Raw genomic sequence first — 21539 nt, 5'->3', positions numbered from 1 at the left:
GGAGTAATAAACTTGGAATAAGAAAGCTTGGGTTCTAATCCCAGGTCTTTTGCTTTCCTGCTATGTGACCTTGGGATTTGATGAAATGAAGAGAATACTGCCTAACTAGCAAGTCGTTGTGAAGCGTAATTGACAATAAACAGAGGAAACACAATGCACACGAGCTGATAACCGCAGATGTGGTAAATCAGACTGAAATATTTATTGAGTTGCTATAATATGTGCAAACCACCGTGCTTGGGGTGATGACACCCGGAAGAATAAACATTTAATACCCCTACCCTCACAGAGCTTACAGTCTAGTGAGGGAACACTGCCTGCTTCTTAGGCACTAGGAACACAACTTTTCTTTTTCTTAGTCTTCATTCATCTGTGTGAGTGAGTGCAGTGATGTTTTACATGGTCATTTTCAAAGCCACTACAAGTAAATAAGAATATTTTAAAATAAATCTTGTCATGATTGGGCAACCAAAGAGTTCTGACTTATAAAGCCAGGAAGTGATACTCTGAATATTCAGTGGGAAGGGAAGTGAGAAAATGGAACCAATCAAGAGTCTTGTGGACTAAGTATTTCACCCAGAAGGAATTATCCCCCCGCTGTAGAACCAGAACCCATTAAGGAAAAGATACTGCAATCCAGCCTTATCTTAGAGGTTTCCTTTGTAACTTTTGGACATGTTAGTTTCATCAGCCTCCCCCCCGCCCCACTCCTGTTTTAACCACAAGTTTTAGAACCATTGAGGAATTATGTCAGCATCTTTCACATTTTTTTTTCCTTTACAAAGAGAAATCTGGAAATTCACTTTCCTCTTACAGCCAAGACTGGGAAGTTTTGATCTAGATCAAAGTCGTACTGCTGGTCTTACTCAATTTTTATTAACCCAAAACTTTGAAGCATGAGGTTGACATTAGGTTATTTCTGAAGCTCCTTAGTCCCTATTCTCCCACACATCTAGGTACTTACTCGAGTCCTGCGCATTTCGTGATTTTATGGAATCTCTCAATGTATACTATAAATGCTAGTGTTCAGCTCCACAGCCCAGGAAATGACTGTATATGTGATATTTCCTCTAAAACCTTGGAACATTTCAATAATTCTACACTTGCTTGGAAATACATGTTATTTTCTAAATCAGAGAATAACACTGTTCAAATAATTCACTCAAATATTGAGCTGATCTTTCAAAGTGAATGACCCACATGAAGGTTTCCAATATATATGCCAAGAAAAGCCCCTGGGGTCTGGAAATCAACAAAAAGAAACTGAATAAGGTCATTGCACGTGCTGAAAAACGTTTCCAGCTCATGACTTGCATATTTGTAGAAATATTGCAATTTGGGGGCGCCTGGGTGGCTCAGTCAGTTGAGCGTCCGACTTCAGGTCAGTATCTCACGGTTTGGGAATTCGAGCTGCGCATCGGACTCTGTGCTGACAGCTCAGAGCCTGGAGCCTGCTTCAGATTCTCTGTCTCCCTCTTTCTCTGCCCCTCCCCCCCCCCCCAAAAAATGAATAAATGTTACAAAATTTCAAAAAAGAGAGAAATATTGCAATTTGAGATATTGTTGATTCACATTACCACTTACTTGAGGCAACTAAATATTTCTGTATCCTAAGACCAATATGATGGTACCACCCACTTTTCTGTTGGAAATTCCAAGTTTTTAAATGAAAACCTCAGAGTAGAGTCCTAAAATTGCTTAGTGGGAAATATTTTTCAGTGAAGCCGTATCTTACAACCACATCTGCTGAACCGTAAGGTTTGTCAAGTTGTGGTCACCCTCCGGCCGCCCTGTGGCCGACTTAATTTATGCCCAAAGGAATGCATGAATATAATAATCAGAATATCTGTAGCCCTGAAACTCACGTTATTCTATAGTCTGTTTACTAGTGTTTGGGTAGGAAACGATTATTTTATTTTTTTCACGAGATAAAAGCAAATCGCTGACAAGTTTCTCACCTGGAAAACAATATGCTTAATAACTGAATTATTAATACTCAATAATTAGAGTAACTCAACTTACAGAGTAGATTGACACATGGATCTATGTATGTCTTACACCAAAAATCAGTCTAATGAAATTTAAAACGTGAGAACAGCTTCTTAATATTTTGCTGAAATTGGCTTTTTTTTTTTTTACTTCAAATCAAATCTTTTAAGTATGACCCAGCTTCAAAATTAAATTTCCAGAGAATGAATAAGACATTATGGAAACTGATAATGCTGAAAGGGAGTTTTTTCTCTCCTTATTCATCCTCAAGATGAGTGGCAGTGCACGTTACCTATCTTGCATTATGTTTGCATCTCCGTAACTTCCAAGCCTGTTAAAATTGTAAACTATCATAAAATTCATTTAGCAAAGAATTCCAAAATGTTTTCATGCTCCTTGAGGATAAATATACAGAATATTTTCACAGAGATCCCAGGTATAGAGAAAGGATTTCAGAGATTGAAGAAAAGCCCAGAGGGTGTGATAAAAATAGAATTGATATCTCACTCCTAAAAGGGTTACTTAAATGCTTTTGATATATTCTGACTCTCCTACGGCAAAACGATCTGAAGTTCTGCTTTAGTTCATCGTCCTCTATTTAGCCACCATTATGCTCTACAAGCTTATATTTCAAAGGCATAATGTTTAAGAAGAACATTAAATTTTTTTTTTAACTTTTTTTTATTTATTTTTGGGACAGAGAGAGACAGAGCATGAACGGGGGAGGGGCAGAGAGAGAGGGAGACACAGAATCGGAAACAGGCTCCAGGGTCCGAGCCATCAGCCCAGAGCCTGACGCGGGGCTCGAACTCACGGACCGTGAGATCGTGACCTGGCTGAAGTTGGACGCCCAACCGACTGTGCCACCCAGGCACCCCTAAGAAGAACATTAAACAAAACGCCGGATCAGAGGATGGAGAGAATGTTAGTGTTTCCTTTATTTCAACTTAATGAAATAATTTAAGGCAAGAACTTGGTTCACATTACCGATACCATAAAGTTCCAAGTGACGAGACCATTTAATAATAGTGGCTTATATTCCATTTTGGTTCAAAATATCTCAAGAAACTTCAACATAAAGTACTTGTAAAATTTGACCTCCAGACAAAAGTGTACAATATATCTAATTTGGAGGAATGTATTTTAAACAATCTATATCTAGATATAGAGCAACGAGTAACTCCAGGATCCCTCATTATCAAGAATCGCCAACATCGTATACTTTATTTGAAGTGACCGTAGTCTTTTTTTAAATCCTCTGCCCCTTAGGGATGTCTTTAAGTCAAGACCAACCAAAAGGCACTGTATGTAGAGCCCAAAGGACATTTTGGTCCTGGGTGTACTGTTGGCTTTATTTGCTTCAGAATAGGGAAATACAATCCACAGGCCAAATTTGATTCACCACAAACCAAATTCTGGCATGGACATTCCCTTACATACTGTCCGTGGCTGCGTTCACACTAGTTGCAGAATTGAGTTGTGGGAAAGAGACCGTACAGCCCACAAGCCCAAAACGTATATTCCCTGGCCCTCCACGGAGAGTAATTCTGACTCTGCCAGCCAATCTTTCCTGTTTTCCAGGTCCGTCACATTTTGCCTGGTCTCCATGATTTCACCCAGACTCCTCAGTGCCCAGTCTTAATCGCCTTGACATCTATGTTCTTTCTAGAATTTCTTTACTCGCCCTGCCACCTTTTGTCTGAACTCTTGATAGTGACTTGTTTTTTGACCAAGTATCCAACTGCCACCAATCTGTTTAACCTTTTCTGCCTATACTCTATGAACCCCAGACATTCTTTTGTTCCTGACTGGCATTTCCATCTTCTTCGGATGGACACCACCAGGAATAATGACTTCTCACATCATCACCACCCCGCCATCCTTGCTCTAGCTCTATGTTTAGGTTTAAACTCTAGAATTGTCCATGCCTAGTGTGTATTTTGTTGTCTTTGGGGTAGAATACCATCAGGGAATGGTGGTATAGCATCATGTTCTGAAGACCAAATCAACTCTACATGCCATCTTACTGGCCTACCTAAAAATCAGGTAGCCTGTTTCTATCCTTTGAATCTCTTATTTTAAATGGGGGAGAAATGCCAACTCTTCCTTACAGAAGAATTCCAATTAATACGAGTAGAAAGAATGATGGAAATAAAAAATACAATTTCTAAAGAAAATAGTTCTACATAGAGTTAGAAAACCACAATAATGACCTCAGAAAACAATCCACCAGTGGATGTTAAAATGAGTGGATGATAGTTGAAGAAGAAACAGGATGTTTGCTTAAAGAGTATCTCTCTCGAGATATCTAGTAATTACCAAGGGAGACAAATAGTAAGTGGACAGTGGAGAATCCTGGTAGACACCACCTTAGCCAGGTGATCAAAGTTCATATCATCGGTCATACCTACAGACATGACGCACCTCCAGGTATGTGACACCAGGAAGAGCTCATCGCTTCTGCAGTATTTTGTTCTCGCCCCAAATGCATAACCTCAGTCTGATCATGAGAACACATCCAACCCAAGTTGATGGGCATTCTACAAGAGAAGCAACCAGTACTCTTCAAAAGTGTCAAGATCTGGAAAGAAAGAGAAACTCTTACTAACCAGAAGAGACTAAGGAGACGAGATAATTTAACACAATGTGGAATCCTAGATGGGATCCTGGAACCAAAAAAAAGTGGGGGGGACATTATGGGGCATCTGGGTGGCTCAGTCAGTTAAGCGTCCAACTTCAGCATCCAACCTGAGATCAGGTCATGATCTCACGGTTCATGGGTTCGAGCCCCGCGTCAGGCTCTGTGCCGACAGCTCAGAGCCTGGACCCTGCTTCAGATTCTGTGTCTCCCTCTCTCTGTGCCTGCCCCGCTCATGCTCTGTCTGTCTCTCTCTCAAAAATAAATAAACATTAAAAAAAATTTAAGGACACTGGTGGGGAAACTGGTGAAATCTGAATAAGTTCTGTACTTTTGCTAATAGCATTATGCTAAAGTTAATTTCTTAGGGGAAGCTGGGTGAAGGGCATATGGGAACTCTCTGTGCTATCTTTGAAACTCTTCCCTAAGTCTACAAATATCTCCAAAAGAAAAGATGAGCTGTTAAAAAGAAATTGCATCTTAGTTCCTGAGGGGTGTCTTGTGGGAATCATGTAACAAAATTAGCTCCGGAAGTTTCCTTTTAATCCTTTTTGACTTCTCAATTACTTCTACTATTTTTGCTAATTCTCCAAATAAAAGATTCCCAAGGTTGACCGAATGATGTAGTCCCATAACCTGTGTTAAGATTGCTTCTTTCCTCTAGCATGAAGTGTCCAGCACCCAAAAGCCAGTTATGAGTCTTCTCCTTTTTAGCAAGGGGCAATTCATTTTCCACTCAGAAGGACAGCCCTTGTAGACGCTCATTCTAAACAGACCCAGGCTCTGGGTGACCAGACAGAAACAGAAATACCATATAGGGCAACCACATCACCAGTCAGAAAACTGCTTGGTGAACTTTGGGAACGTCTTTCATGTCATGAACAGAAAGCCTAAGGAGCTATTTTACATCCTAGAAAATACTGAAAGGTAAAGTAGACTGATCTAAAGAAGAGCCTCTTGATCAAACCACATTGGGGCTTTGGGGACAAATTTCCTGCTCTCAATTCTGCCAGTTTTCAAAGAAAGTTATTTATTTTTGGATACTACTATGACATTCCTTCCTTCCTCATTCAGTATGTATTTGGGATTCACCACTGTGTAGGGCACCGTGCTGGTCAGTACCTTGTGGCCAATATTAACTGATCCCGGAGAGAAGCCTGGGACTTAATGTTAGAGGAGCCGCCTTGCACTTCTATCTCTAGAGCTGTCGGTAGATGAACTTGAGGTGTAGAGCCATGGTTCCCCACAGAGAACTGACTCTGCAAATGTGTCAGAGGTTCAAAGAACAATAACGGGTAACTGCTGCACTTTTGGAGATTCTGATTCAGTAGGTTTTGTTTAGGGGCAGGCAAGTTTGAATTTCCCAGGGATGCTTGATCATTAGCCTCACCAGGGAAGCATTTCAAAATACGTGGGTTGGTGGAACCCGAGAATCACTGTGTATCTCAAATTCCGTGGGTGATTATTATGACCCTAAAGTTTGGGAAGTGCTGATCAAGAGACAAAATTGGAAGGCAGGCTTAAATAACTGGCAAGTACAATAGAAATGTAGATTGTGTTACCTTTCGCTGTATTCACTGATGACGCATTTAGCGTAACACATTTCTTTTTTTTTTTTTTTTAATTTTTTTTTCAATGTTTATTTATTTTTGGGGCAGAGAGAGACAGAGCATGAACGGGGGAGGGGCAGAGAGAGAGGGAGACACAGAATCAGAAACAGGCTCCAGGCTCTGAGCCATCAGCCCAGAGCCCGACGCGGGGCTCGAACTCACGGACCGCGAGATCGTGACCTGGCTGAAGTCGGACGCTTAACCGACTGCGCCACCCAGGCGCCCCTAGCGTAACACATTTCTAAAACAAGTGACGGCCTCGGCTGAAAATAGTACTACATTCATCTTTTGAAGAATTGGGCTTTTCTGACCTTCCAGAGGCAGGAGGCGGTGGCGTAAGGAAAAGGAGACACCTTCCCGACCAGCAAAATCATCAGGATCGACCCTAGGGCTCAGCACTGACATTGTATAGCCACTGTGGCTTTACATGCAGCCCTTCTGGGTAGAAAAATGATTGTGTTCTCATGGGATTGTGACCCGACATTCCAGGATAAAGTCAGCAGATTTCAGGCCATCCCTCTAAGATAGGGTATCCCAAAGTGCGGATCATGGAGCACTAGCTCTGTCTGAGGGTCATAGTGCTGTGAAAGAGGTAATTCCATGAAAAATGAACTTCTGTGGACAAATGGTTTGGGGCAGCTTGGCATTTTATATTCATCTGGAGAGCCGTCGCACATATTAGCACATTTAAAGCTCTGATAAATCCTGCATGCCTGGTTGACATTGTTTAATTCACATTTTTCAAATTAACATAGAATTCTTTTTTTTTTCCCCTAATAGGAGGACCTCTTCACACCGGAGAATCTGCCCCTCGGAGAAATCTTGAGGAACCTTGTCCTGAGGTACTAATATGGTGCTGACATCTAGAATTATTTTATGGGATTTAACGCTGGTGACAAGGAATAGGCATTTACTCTGTTCTAAGACGAAATTAAACAGAAAATTAAGTACACTGAAAACAATGCACTTGTTTAGTAGCGGGTGGAAATAACCGCATGGAAAAAAGAAGAGAAATTTTTCGTTTTATAGATCTGTTTATATTGTGGGGTTTAGGAAATCAAACAAGTTATGGAAGTCTAATTTCTAAATTGAGCAAGAGGCATGCGCTGAATACTACTGGTTACTCTGCTCTGTTGGTTGCTGTGGACACTCCCAAGGGATATGGTTTGCAGAGTTTATAATAGATTTGTGGTATTAATAGAGAGTGTTTATTGAGTTCCTAATATGTGCTAGCATCCAGTCTAATGCTTTACATCTATTATCTCACTCAGTTCCCACAATAGCCATGTAAAGTAAGTACCAATATTATGCCCATGCTTTCTGGATTAAGAACTTCTTTTTTAATTTTTAAAAAATATTGATTGATTGATTGATTGATTGATTGATTTAGAGAGAGAGAGAGTGAGAGAGCAAGTGGGGGAGGGGCAGAGAGAGAGGGAGAGAGAGAGAATCCCAAGCAGGCTCCACGCTGTCGGAGCAGACCCCGACACAGGGCTCGATCCCACGAATCATTTGATCGTGACCTGAGCCGATATCAAGAGTCGGATGCTTAACCGACTGTGCCCCCGGATTAGGAACTTTTCTAAGTCACACTGGTAATTAGTAGTAAAGCTGGCATCTAAGGCCTGAAGATTTCACTCTAGAAACTCCAAGCTTGACCATTAGGCTACAGGGCCTCCAGACGGCATGCGTGGGTCCTTGCTTACTGGGCATGCAGAAGGAAGGATTACTGGACTTGGGGGCTCATCTAAAAATTCCGCATTTTCTGTGAATCTCAGCTTTATTCCCCTTAAAATAAATGTTTTTGAAAGTATTTAGCCAACATACACACAATAATGCAACCAATATACATCCGTGTGTCTTATACATTTGCGTGAACGTTCCTATCTCTTCGAGGAGGCTCCTACCCCTTGCTTTTGTAGGAACTTTCTGTTTTGTAAAAAAGCTTGGCCGAGTTCATTTTTGCCATCCAACTTTAGTGACAAGGTCGCGTGTGAAATTTCGATCTTGTTTGGACTCTGCACATGGCACATTTCGTAGTCTGTCGTTATTCCCCAGCGGCGTGGAATGAAAGGCCTTTCCTTGTGTTTGTTGGCAACCTTTGGTTCCTCAGTCATACTGAGGTACTGTAAGCATGAGGCGACCCTGCCGCGTTACCAGGAGTTTTAGTCGAGCATACTAGATATTATTTCGGGCAAATCCTACTCGTTCATTTTCTGTTGGTTAAGTTTGGTCTTCTCCCATCCCTTTGGGCTTCTATCTTTGAATGCTTGTTTACTGTTCTGTTGTTTTAGAAGGCAGGCTTTCTCGTACCATGGGGTCCTTTCAAAATATTAAGTCGACCGTGACGATGACAAAAGACTCTTATTGAATTATCTTTTCTCGTGCCGCCTTATTCCCCGCAGTTTCTTGGCCGGGGGGGAGGCTGGGGCAAGACTTGCTACTGACTGGGTGCCAAGCTGTTCGCCATATCACGTCTGTTGAATGTACGTGGGGTGAGAGCTCATGTGCAGGACCAGGGGTGTCCTCGCCTAAGCCCCTTCCCTTCCAGATTCCTTTCAGGATGACTTTCCCATTTCCTGTCCTGCTGATCACGCCCTTGGAAGGGATTTGAAGTCTGGAGTGTCTTTGATGTTTTCTTCTGGCCATGCCAAAGCCTCCCTGGGAGACAACAGGCTCTCTCAGGCCTGTGCAAATGGGTTTTTAAGTCAGTGTGGCTGCCAAGCTGTTGTGTTTCTTTGCTCTCTCTTTGATGTCCATCTAGCATGGTGCCTTGTATGCCTCACCCAATGCCTGGCATGTAGCAAATTCTCATTACCATTGCCTCGGTATGGAAACTTGCATGGAAAGTATTTCTGGGACTCCCCCCCCCCCACCCATCCCAAGTTTATTTCCTTCTTCCTGTTCCATCTCCTTCCCTCTCCCTTCTACCGTTACAGACATTTGCCAGATGTTAAGAAAATTCAATGAATTGAAACAAAACAAAACAAAACAAACAAGGAAAACCAAGGAGAGATAAGAATGTGGTTTCTTTAAATAACAGACTACAGGGTTGGGATAAATGTAAATGTCACTGTACTCACATACTGAGAACTTACGGTTTCGAGGTTTCAGATCTCCTGACAAGGCTTTGGACTCATCCAGTAAGCCCAGCTTAAATATATTCTGTTCCTGTTCTTTCTGAGGTGTGAGAAGAGTATTTATGGAGGGGCTGATCCCAAAATGAGGTGTTAACAAATCAGACAATCCCTTTCACCCCCTCTTGACACATACTGGCAACTCTCACCACATTCATTTTATTTTATGCTTACTAGTTGGTTTCCAAACGAATTTTTTTTTTCATAAAGAAACTAGTGAAATGAAACACAAGGGGTGTGACTTTAAACAATGCCGTGTTAAATTTAGGGTTTGGATAAAGCACCGATGTCGTTAAAAATATACATGTATATACTTCGGTTCCTAGACTCTTGGACATCAGAATATTCCAGTGGCTTTAAAGGATGCCATGCTAAATTTAGAGTTTGGATAAAGCGCCGATGTCATTGAAAATATACATGCATGTACTTCAATTCCTAGACTCTTAGACATCAGAATGTTTCAGCCTAATTCCCTGGGATGGAGCACAAAGGGGTTTGTTGAGACGTAGACGGGCTGAGGGACTCGAGTCCCAGGTCGACCCTGAGTTCTGTTTTCTCTCAAGACTTTAAGCATTCTTTTCTCTTTCCTCCTGACCGGTGACGCCAGCTCTGTTCCTCCTGGGAATCTCCGACATTATTCTTCCTTTTCAACCTGAATTGTTCTTCCTGGCGCCTGTCATTCTTTTTGTCATTGTATTTGGTGTCTCCCTCCAGCAATTCCAGCAGATGCTTCTCGGCTTTCCTTCCCGCTTTGAGTTTCTAGCAAGCATGCCTATATCTGCTTTACCCTCTGCTGTCTTGGGCCCCAGCGATATTTCCCAGGGAACTGGTCAGGCTGTATAGAGCGGGAAGATTGGCGGCATCGTGTTGCTTCGGATGATAATAAATAATGCAAAGAGAGGGGCAGTGTTTGGGTGAATACGGGCGGGGTATTACTTCTCTTTGCACTTTATTAACTATGGACTGGAGAGAAGCAGAGGCCCAGATAATCCTGCCACCTAAACATGAGATTTGCCTGTGGCTTCTGAGTGCTTTCTTTGCAATGAAATTTAAATGTGAGCCTTTTGACCTTCCAAACATTCACACTTTACACACCAGGGGTGTTTTAAACCCTGGCCTGAGGCACTGGACAAGGTGTCCGGGTTACTTGTCCCGAAATCCTCCGTTTCAAACCTCCTTTGCCGAGGAAGGGCTGCAGGCCATCCTACGGCTTTTCATAGCCAGACTGTTCTGGTTGAGGATATGTGTTCTCACGGTTCAGCCTGCCTTTCAAGTACAAGGGACATCATCATTAGTAGTGTCGGCCCAGCATTTCCACCGCTCTGTGCTTCCTCCTTCCGGGGAGGGCATCGCTGAGAAAGTCTTGCCAAAGTCATGTTCAACGCGCAGAGGGGGGGTCTCTGGCAGTGACCTTCTTTCCTGACTATGGCCAAATATGTTTTCAGAAGGAAATAAATACATCAATACACAAATACAGAAATATAGAAATATCTAATATATACATTTATTAAAAATGTGTATTTATTTCAGTATTGATTTGCTTATTTAAAAGAAAACCTACTTCTTGCCAGAGTGAAAGCGGGATTTGTCTATGATAAAAATCACAGAAAATAAGGAGTTAAGGAAACCATTGGACCAAGCCACAAAAAGTGTTGCTCTAAATACACGACTTTTCAAATTCTTTAGAAGTATTTATGAACATTTTATAATATGCCTTGTACTGTCTTAGGTATACTGATGTCTAAAAAATAAGTATAAGAGATTATCTCTGCAAACAGGGGCCTCACTATCTTAAAAACAGAAACTTTGCATCGGGCACCGAGATAGCATTCAAAAAGTAAAGTTGAATGAAAGAACATGCATTCAAATTATGTTGGTCATAAGAAATGGAGGAAAGAATGCTTCATTTTCACCGAATGCCAAAAACGACATAAATTTAGAAATGTTTGCCCACGAAAAATAGCTCAGAGCTTTCTTAGCCATATGTCCCACTCAGCAAAACTTTGAGTAATTTACCATCTCATCTTTGCCTAGAATATAGTAATAGCAAATAGAGACTAAGGGGTGGAAAAAGAGAATTAAGCAAACATCAGGGCCATGGTTCATTTTAGAAACGTATTTACACTCAACCATGTCTAAAGTTGATTACAGATCATTAGATTAAATTATAGACTCTTTTGAACCCCCAGTGGGCTCGTTCAGAAGACGGTCAGAAGACAAACTGGGATACCAACCAAGCCTGTCCTGCGGGTACTTGAGACCACTGAGATTAAATTCTCTCACACCCTGAATGCTTCAGCCTGCTATCACATGTAACTATAAACGTTCAAGGTCCTTAGACGTAAATGTGCCGAGCTTAAACCTTGTTTTCTATGCAGAGATTTTCAGATTTTACCACATCATGCGTAATGGGACAGCAGACAGCCCCACCTGTCCCCACAAACATTTGCTGATTCTTTTGCTGTCTCCCTTCTCCCAGGCCTCCTAATAGCTACGGCCCAGGGGTCTGTCTAGCTCTTCTGTAAACAGTCTGTGGTTGGTAACAGAGAGGGCTGTTTGTCCTTTTGGCTTGGGCAGCTTGAAAGGCTGTCTTGAGGGGTGCCTGGGTGGTGCCGTCGGTTAAGCGTCCGACTTCAGCCAGGTCACGATCTCGCGGTCCGTGGGTTTGAGCCCCGCGTCAGGCTCTGGGCTGACGGCTCAGAGCCTGGAGCCTGTTTCCGATTCTGTGTCTCCCTCTCTCTCTGCCCCTCCCTCGTTCATGCTCTGTCTCTCTCTGTCCCAAAAATAAATAAACGTTGAAAAAAAAATTAAAAAAAAAAAAAAAAGAAAGGCTGTGTTGAGTAGCCCATGACACCGACCAAGAAAATGTTGGAAGGTGATGACACAAGGGACTCGATCTGAAGACCGATTGTCTACCCTTGCATCTGGTTGTTCCCGGTTTTGCGTGACGTGTAAGAGTGAGGTAGAGGATTACAAGCATTGGAATTGTGTCAATCTGTGTAACAGCCCTGCTTACGTAGAATGTGAATTGGACATATTGTGTGCTCGAGGGTGAATGGACCTCAAGTGTGAGGTTTCACAGAACATAATGTGTTTGGATGGGTGCCCCAGTTCTCTCTACCGGAAGCCTGCCCCTACTATTCTGTGGGGATGTAAAGGCACCCCATTAGCCATGGTTTTGAAAGGCAGTATATAGAAACTGGAAATAGAAAGCCAGGAAGAAATTTGAGATTGCACGTAAACCCTTTGTTACAAACGACAAGGGACATGTGCTCGTTATTCTCATGTAGCTGAGAAATAGAAGTTCGACTTAAGTTTAAATGTAATTTATTTAAAAACAATTTTTTTAATGTTTATTTATTTTTGAGAGAGAGAGAGAGAGAGAGAGACAGAGACAGAGTGCGATTGGGGGAGGGGCAGAGAGAGAGGGAGACACAGGATCCCAAGCAGGCTCCAGGCTCCAAGCTGTCAGCACAGAGCCCGACGTGGGGCTCAAACTCACGAACTTGAGCCGAAGTCGGATGCTTAACCATCTGAGCCACCCAGGTGCCCCAAGTTTAAATGTGATCTAAATTCCTATGACAACTCTTCACAGGTTAGTTAAATTTACCCAGGTGCTTAAATGCACTACTGGGCATATGTTTTTGGACTTCTGTTCATCATATTCCAGAGAAATAACAATTATAGAAGAGGTATGTACACTTGATGGGAGGGGTCGCTAACATTTAAAAAATTTTTTAATATTTAATGTGTGCTAGACCAGTGCTTCTCAGATAAATTCTAAATAAAATCTGAGTGAGTCCAATCCAACAATATATGAAAAAGGATAACACGTTGTGATCATGTGGGGTTAATCTCAGGAATGCATCAGCCAATCTAATTCACTGTATTAGCAAACTAACAACAGAAGTAAAAAAGCTATATGCTAACCGTAATAGACACAGAGAAAGCATTTGTCAAAATCCAGTGTCCATTCCTGACAAAGCCTCTCAGCAAATAGGAATAGGAGAGAAGTTCCTCAACCTGATAAAGGGCATCTATGAAGAACCCACAGCTAACATCATCCTTCTGGTGAAAGACTGAGGCTTTCTCTCTAAAATCAGAACCAAGATCAACATGTCTATTTCATCACCTCTATTTAACATTGTACTGGAGATTCTAACCAGAGAAATTACTTAAATAAAAGAAAGATTGGAAAGAAAAAAGTAAAGCTGTCTATATTCACAGATGACATCATAGCCCATGTGAAAAATCGGATGGATCTACATATAAAAAAAGCTGCTGGAACTAAATAAATGAGTTTAGCAAAATTGCAAGAAACAAGATCAATACACAAAAATAATTGTACTTTCATAACTGGCATGGAACGATAGGAAGTTGAAATTAAAATATCATTTACAATAGCATGAAAGTAAGACATGCTTAGGGATACATTGGAAAAGATATATAAAAGAAACTTACAGTTACAGCTATAAAACATTCCTGAGAGAAATGAAATAATTACCCACATAAATAGTCAGATATGCCTTATTCTAGTACCAGAAGTCTCAATATTGTTAAGATGTCATTCCCCACAAGTTGGCTAATAGATTCAATGCAATCCTAATCAAAATCGTAGTGTGTTTTTTTATAGAAGACAAACTGATTCCAAAATTCATATGGAAATGCATAGAACCTAGAATAATCAAAACAACATTTAAAAAGTAGAGCAAAGGTAGGCTAACACTACCTAACTTCAAGACTTATAATTAAGCCGCTATAATCGAGATAGTGTGATATTGACATAAATATAGATAAATATATCAATGGAATAGGATAGAGAATCCAGCAATAGACCCAGATATATATGGACAACTGAATTTTGACATAGGTGGAAAAAAATAGACAAATCATAGTCTCAAAAAATAGTGATGGAACAATTGAATGTCCATACTCAAAAAAAAAAAAGAAAAGAAAAATGAAACTTTGATCTATACCTCATATCACATATACAACATATGTGATCTGTAATCCAATGTAAAGCCTAAAACCATAAAACTTCTGTAAGAAAGCATAAGAGAAACTTTTCATCTTGGATTAGGCAAAGACTACTTAGATACAACACCAAAATATGATCTATAAAAGGACACATTGATAATACGGACTTTATCAAAATAAAAATAAATCTGTTCTTTGAAAGTCACAGTTGAGGAATCAAAAGACAAGCACAGAGTAGGATAAAATATTTACAAATCATATGTCTGATAAAGGACTTGTATCCAGAACGTGTAAATAACTCTTAAAACTTAATGAGGAAACCAGCCACCCATTCAGAAACTGGCAAAATTCTTGATAGATAGGATGCTTTCTCCATGCCTGACTTCACAGACCCAGGATCCTTCCGTCATGTAGGATTACATGAAAGGTCCATAAACTGGGAATTTTATGAGCCAGACCTGGGGGTGTGTGGTATACACATCACTTCCGGCCCACGTTTCATTGGCTACAATCCAGTCATGTAGTCATACATGGGTAGTCATACCCAAGAAACGAGGAAAGCGGGTTTAGCAAATGGCTATTAATCTCTTCCACATTCTGCATTATTACATTTGGTGACTATCCGTAGACACCTAAAGGTGGTTTTATGGCAAATAAGAATATTCTATAGTAAATCCCAAACGTATAAAATCATTACCACAGTACCACCTAATTTAGCTTTTTTCCCTTCCCTTTTTCCTCATGTTTTCATAGGGGTAAAGAAATACTCTTTTGGTTGGGTAAAATTATGGAGATCTCTCTCTCTCTCTCTTTTTTTTTAATTTTAGAGACACAGAGTGAACACAAGTGGGGGAGAGGGGCAGAGGGAGAAAGAGACAGAATCCTAAGCAGGCTCACACTGCACGGAGCCCGACGGGGGGCTCTATTGCACGGCCCTGGGATCATGACCTGAGCCAAAATCAAGAGTTGGACGCTCAACCAACTGAGCCACCCAAGCACCCCAGGATACCTCTTTTTTATCTGTAAATATGAGAATATTTGCAGAGTGGGCTTGAAAAAAAATGTTACCTTTGCCTTGGCCCTACAGTTCTTCTCAGGAAGAAAAATAATAACGAATTACGTGGTCGCAGGTGATATCCCAATGACCTGGTCTGTAAAGGTGGATGTTAATGAAGATCTAGGGAGCACAGCGAATACTGAGTGCAGAGTAGAGATCAAAGAAATGGGGCAAGACTGGGAATGTGAGAGATGGGGCAAGAGGTTGGAGCCTGTGGAAAAAGAGTTTATGGGAAATTCTAACACAAGAGTGTGGGGAAAAAAAAGGTTTTAAGGAGAAAGATGCTAAAGATTCAATTTGACATTTGTATGCTATAAGGTAAATGGCATCCTTTGCCTCCAACCTTCACCAAAAAGCTGCTACACCCAGAGCCTCGTGTCATTGGTACCTTGAGTGGCATCTAGTGTAAGGCCATAAGAACTATGTCCATTCAGGACCCCTGAGAAGCAGATACACAGATGGAGAAAAGGCCAATGAAAGTTAAGGGCAAGAGAGAGCGGGAGGAGGCAGGAAGAGCCCTTAATCCATGATTCAACTCTAATACCTATGAGGGGAGACAAGGAAGGAAGATTGGGACAGAAGCCTCCTAGCCTGCAGTGCAGCTCTAGGCCCATTATGGCCTGGCTGATGGGGAACCTCTGAGCAGAGCTTGCCAGTTGGATAATCAGACAGGGGCCTGGATCTAGTTCCCTCCCGTGCTCAGTTCTTGGTCGGGAGCAGCCTTGAGGCAGGGTAGCGTTGGCATAGCGTTGGGTCTGCTAACCACATTCCTAGCTGGAAATTCTCCTGAAAGAGAGATCTGAGCAACCCCAGAGCCACCAAAAGGGATAAGCTCCGAAGGGCGAAGTGGTCCAAACACTGAACTGATTCATCAGGAGCAGGAATTGCGGTCAGAAACGAGTAGAAGTCCAAGGCCCGCCAACCCCTGTGAGTCCTTGGAAGAGTCGCTACAGCAGAGTCTCGACACCAAAACACCTGCTATGAAATGACCGGTTATGAAGGAGAGAGGAGAGAGGTGTCTAGTTGTTTTTAACATTTGTAACATTTAATCTATGCGTGTAAACGCAGTTGACCATTGAACAGCACAGGCTTCGACCGTGTGGATCCGCTTATACACGGGTGCTTTGTTCAATAAATGCCGAACAGTATTGTAAATGTATTCTCCTTATGATTTTCTTCATAACGTTCTTGTTTCTCTGGCTTACTTGATTGTAAGAATACAGCATGTAATACACATAACGTCCGAAGTGTGTGTTAATCAGCTGTTTGTTATTGGTAGAGCTTCTGGTCAACAGTAGTCTATTAGTAGTTCATGTTTTAGAGAATCAAGAGTTATATACGGATTTTTGACCGCACCAGGGGGTCTGTACCCCTAACCCTCGTGTTGTTCAACGGGCCACTGTATCTCCTTTTCAGAGGTCTTTGCTTCACACCAGATTCATTTAGCCGTGCCCCCTAATTCTGGGCATAGCTGACTGTGGACAGCAGTGGCAGATTCAGGTACAGCGTTTCTGAAAGTTGCCACCAGACTATTAGCGACTGGGGACTTTTTCACGTGAAATGGACACTGCATTATCTTGGAGAATTCAGTGCGGTTAACGATAAAGGAAGCTAATTTCTAAATTCTTTTCTGGACCTAACATCACACTTGCGCCCGTACTGTAAATGTCCCTCTTCCCCTCATAGCAACACACGAAGTTTATGTGCACCTGGGACTTGACATACAGCTTAGGGAGGATTGCTTTTCTTTACCTGAATTTGTTTTAGAGAATATCGTGTTTATATCACTACCCTGATTACTCTGGAGATATTAAGCTCCAAGCCACACTCATTTTGCCCTTCTAAAACATTTAAGGTTTTATTCTGGCTTCCGAATTTTTTCTTCCATTTAGATACCACGAGCATTTCCAGGGATGATCTCAGTTCTGGGCACATGAAGGACAGTCATGTGTCTCAATATCAAACCCAGATGGGTGCAGTTTGCAACACCCATGACCGGTTTCCCTGCTCTAGGCTGACCAACTCATCATGGCTTCCCAGGACTTTTCTGGGCACTGGAAGTCCCACATCTTGGGAAACTCCCCAGTTCTGGGGAGGGTTGGTCATCCTAGCCAGCTCTTGTCCTCAAACAAAATAAGAAAGTTCTATCAGCAGGGTGGCCATTCTCGGCCTGCAGGTTACATTCCTGTTTACTTTCCAAGGTGGTGCAAAGGCAGGACCCCTATAGACATCTTTGATTGCTGTCACATTATTGCAAACATTTAAGAGTTACAATGGCGTAGGATATCTAGTGCATTTACCTGTACTCATTGCTGTATCAGAATATGTTCTTCATAAAATTTAATACCGAACACGTTAAAAATGCCTCTTATTTTCCAAAAGCAATAAAGGGATGGACACAATTGCATTTTCAACAATCTTCATATGTATTTATTGTTTGTCTTCTCTTTTGAGTTTCCTTTTATTCAGCTTCCTACTCCTTGGGGCTGCCCTAAATGAAGAAATCAAATTAACAGTAAACTGAGCCATGCATGCAACTCTTGTCCTTTTTAAAGTTCAGTTTGTGTGGGTGTGTACACACACACACACACACACACACACACACACACACGTGTAGATAAATATATACATACATGTATATATTTCATGGCATATATTGCAAATCAAGAAATCATAAGGAAGAAAAATGTAAAAAGGGGTGGTTTATTCCTCAAAGCAAATTCAGTCCAATTGAATTACTATTTCAGTTGACAGTGTGACAAAGCCAATTGGGAATCTCCAGATGCAGAGAGGTAAAAACGCCAACTTTATTAAAACGTAAGCCAAAGCGAAATCACAGTCTAAAATGGAAATGGGATTGAGGAAAAGGCTGATTTTGTTTGGCATGCACTGTAAAATTCTAATTTCATGTAGGTCTAAAAACATGAAACGCCCACCCTTATATAGCCATAGAGGGAAAGACAAGCCCACGCTAAGCTGATTGTCCACGGTTCTTAAATTTTTATGTTAATAATAATATAAATTGTTGATAACATTTGGGGGCTCAATTGATAATGGCATTGGACGATTTCATGAACTAAAAGAAATTATTTTGGCAGAGATCATCAAAACGGAGATATGATTTGATCTTGGGAGATCAACTTGGACCTACAACATATCTATACATACCCAACATATGAAATCATAGAGGAGGCACGTTTTTATAAAATATTGGAAGTATGAGTACAGCCTTTTCATAAACCAAATAAAGTCAGGTTTTTTTCAGTGCTTTAGGTATGATCTCTCTTAGAAAGATGACCCACATTCATAACCTACAGATGAAGGCATAGGGTGCCACATTTTTACAAAGATTGGAAGTACTCATAATTAAGAAAGCCAGTCTTCTCGGGACTCCTGGGTGGCTCAGTTGGTTAAACATCTGACTTTGGCTCAGGTCATGATCTTGCAGTTTGTGAGTTTGAGTCCCACATTGGGCTCTCTGCTGTGAGCACAGAGCCTGCTTCAGATCTTCTGCTTCCCTCTCTCTCTGCCTCCACCTTTCTCAATTAAATAAACTTTAATTTAAAAAAAAAGCCAGTCTTCTCTCTGACTTCAGGTATGATTCCCTTAGAATGATGACTATGCATGCCAATGGGCTGAGACAGACTATAATCTGTAGGATTTACAGTACTTTGCTTCACTAGAACAAGCAATTCTAAAATTTTTATGGAACCACAAAAGACCCCAAATAGCCAAAGTAATATTGAAGAAGAAGACCAAAGCGAGAGGCATCACAATCCCAGACTTTAGCCTCTACTACAAAGCTGTAATCATCAAGACAGCATGGTATTGGCACAAAAACAGACACATAGACCAATGGAATAGAATAGAGACTCCAGAATTGGACCCACAAAAGTATGGCCAACTAATCTTTGACAAAGCAGGAAAGAATATCCAATGGAAAAAAGACAGTCTCTTTAACAAATGGTGCTGGGAGAACTGGACAGCAACATGCAGAAGGATAAAACTAGACCACTTTCTTACGCCATTCACAAAAATAAACTCAAAATGGATAAAGGACCTGAATGTAAGACAGGAAACCTTCAAAACCCTAGAGGAGAAAGCAGGAAAAAAACCTCTCTGACCTCAGCTGCAGCAATTCCTTAACTTGACACATCTCCACAGGCAAGGGAATTAAAAGCAAAAATGAACTATTGGGACCTCATGAAGATAAGAAGCTTCTGCACTGCAAAGGAAACAATCAACAAAACTAAAAGCAAACCAACAGAATGGGAAAATGTATATGCAAATGACATCGGACAAAGGGCTAGTATCCAAAATCTATAAAGAGATCACCAAACTCCACACCCAAAAAACAAACAATCCAGTGAAGAAATGGGCAGAAAACATGAATAGACACTTCTCTAAAGAAGACATCCATATGGCCAACAGGCACAGGAAAAGATGCTCAACGTCGCTCCTCATCAGGGAAATATAAATCAAAACCACACTGAGATACCACCTCACGCCAGTCGAAGTGGCTAAAATGAACAAATCAGGAGACTATAGATGTTGGCGAGGATGTGGAGAAATGGGAACCCTCTTGCACTGTTGGTGGGAATGCAAACTGGTGCAGCCACTCTGGAAAACAGTGTGGAGGTTCCTCAAAAAATGAAAAATAGATCTACCCTATGACCCAGCAATAGCACTGCTAGGAATTTACCCAAGGGATACAGAAGTGCTGATGCATAGGGGCACACATACCCTAATGTTTATAGCAGCACTTTCAACAATAGCCAAATTATGGAAAGAGCCTAAATTTCCATCACCTGATGAATGGATAAAGAAATTGTGGTTTATATACACAATGGAATACTACGTGGCAATGAGAAAGAATGAAATATGGCCTTTTGTAGCAACGTGGATGGAACTGGAGAGTGTTATGCTAAGTGAAATAAGTCATACAGAGAAAGACAGATACTATATGTTTTCACTCTTATGTGGATCCTGAGAAACTTAACAGAAGACCATGGGGGAGGGGAAGGAAAAAAAAAGTTAGAGAAGGAGGGAGCCAAACCATATGAGACTCTTAAAAACTGAGAATAAACTGAGGGTTGATGGGGGTGGAAGGGAGGAGAGGGTGGGTGATGGGCATTGAGGAGGGCACCTGTTGGGATGAGCACTGGGTGTTATATGGAAACCAATTTGACAATAAATTTCGTATTAAAACAAATTTTAACAAATAAAGTACTTTGCTTCATAGTAAAAAGATCATGAACTTCAGAGTCAGGTAGACCTAGGTTCAAGTCCCAGCACAACTTAGAGATATACAAAATAAAGCAAAGATAGATAATTGAGTGTGGAATAGCCCCAGGATCAATAGAATTTGAATACAGGACATCTCACTTCAAAATACCTTATATAAAAACTGAAAATTTCTGACCTGCAGAAAACCTACCATACACAAAACAAATGAGAAGTACAGCAGATAAAGAGCTGATATAAAGAGTTTTTATAGATATAAAGAGTTTTTACAAATCAATACCCAAAAGACATATATAGGCAAGTCACAGAAAAAGCAACGAAGAGCTTTTAAGAAAATGAAGTTCCCACTTCAGCCATGATTAAGTAGGTATATATTAAAACACCAAAATACTAAAAATTAAAACCACGCCATGAGTTAGGAGAAATGTAGGGAAATAGGCATTCTCAGATTAGGCATGTCAACTGGTGATCTCCTTTGGTATTGCTTAAATGAATGATAAAGAATGTGAGACATGTTAGCCTGATCTTTTGCAAATAAGAGAATACACGGAGCACAATGGCTTAAGTAAGTCCATGTTTACTTTTCTCATATAATTTGAAGTTTGGAGGGAAGTGGCTGCTGGTTCAGGGGCTCTGGGTTGTGATATGTCAGGATGCCTACCATAGCACCAGGTACCGTGTCTGCAATCAAGTCAGTAAAGAGCAAGGAGGGAGGGTGGGATCAACGCTGGTACATCTGTTCCTTTATTAGGTAAACAAAAGTTTACCTAGATAAGCACACTTTCATTTACACCCTACTGGTGGGAACTATGATATATTGAACACACATAGCTGTAAGGGAAACTGGGAAAGTCTTAGCCTAATGATGGGAAGTGAAAGAGAAAGAA

At 41.1% G+C, this 21539-nt stretch overlaps 1 protein-coding gene across 2 annotated transcripts in view; it reads left to right on the top strand.

Moving 5' to 3' along the window:
• The window catches only part of MID1 (midline 1), a 550482-nt gene that overhangs the window by 144147 nt on the left and 384796 nt on the right, over positions 1–21539 (top strand). For both annotated transcript variants that reach the window (XM_047843917.1, XM_047843915.1), the window contains exon 2: positions 7018–7079. The gene's annotated coding sequence lies outside the window, so the exon portion shown is untranslated. The remainder of the gene's footprint in view (positions 1–7017; positions 7080–21539) is intronic.

The sequence above is a fragment of the Prionailurus viverrinus genome, chromosome X, assembly GCF_022837055.1.
Source record: "Prionailurus viverrinus isolate Anna chromosome X, UM_Priviv_1.0, whole genome shotgun sequence".
Taxonomy (NCBI): Eukaryota; Metazoa; Chordata; class Mammalia; order Carnivora; family Felidae; genus Prionailurus; species Prionailurus viverrinus.
The sequence above is the reverse complement of the archived record's forward strand: the minus strand, read 5'-3'. Positions and strand labels throughout refer to the sequence as shown.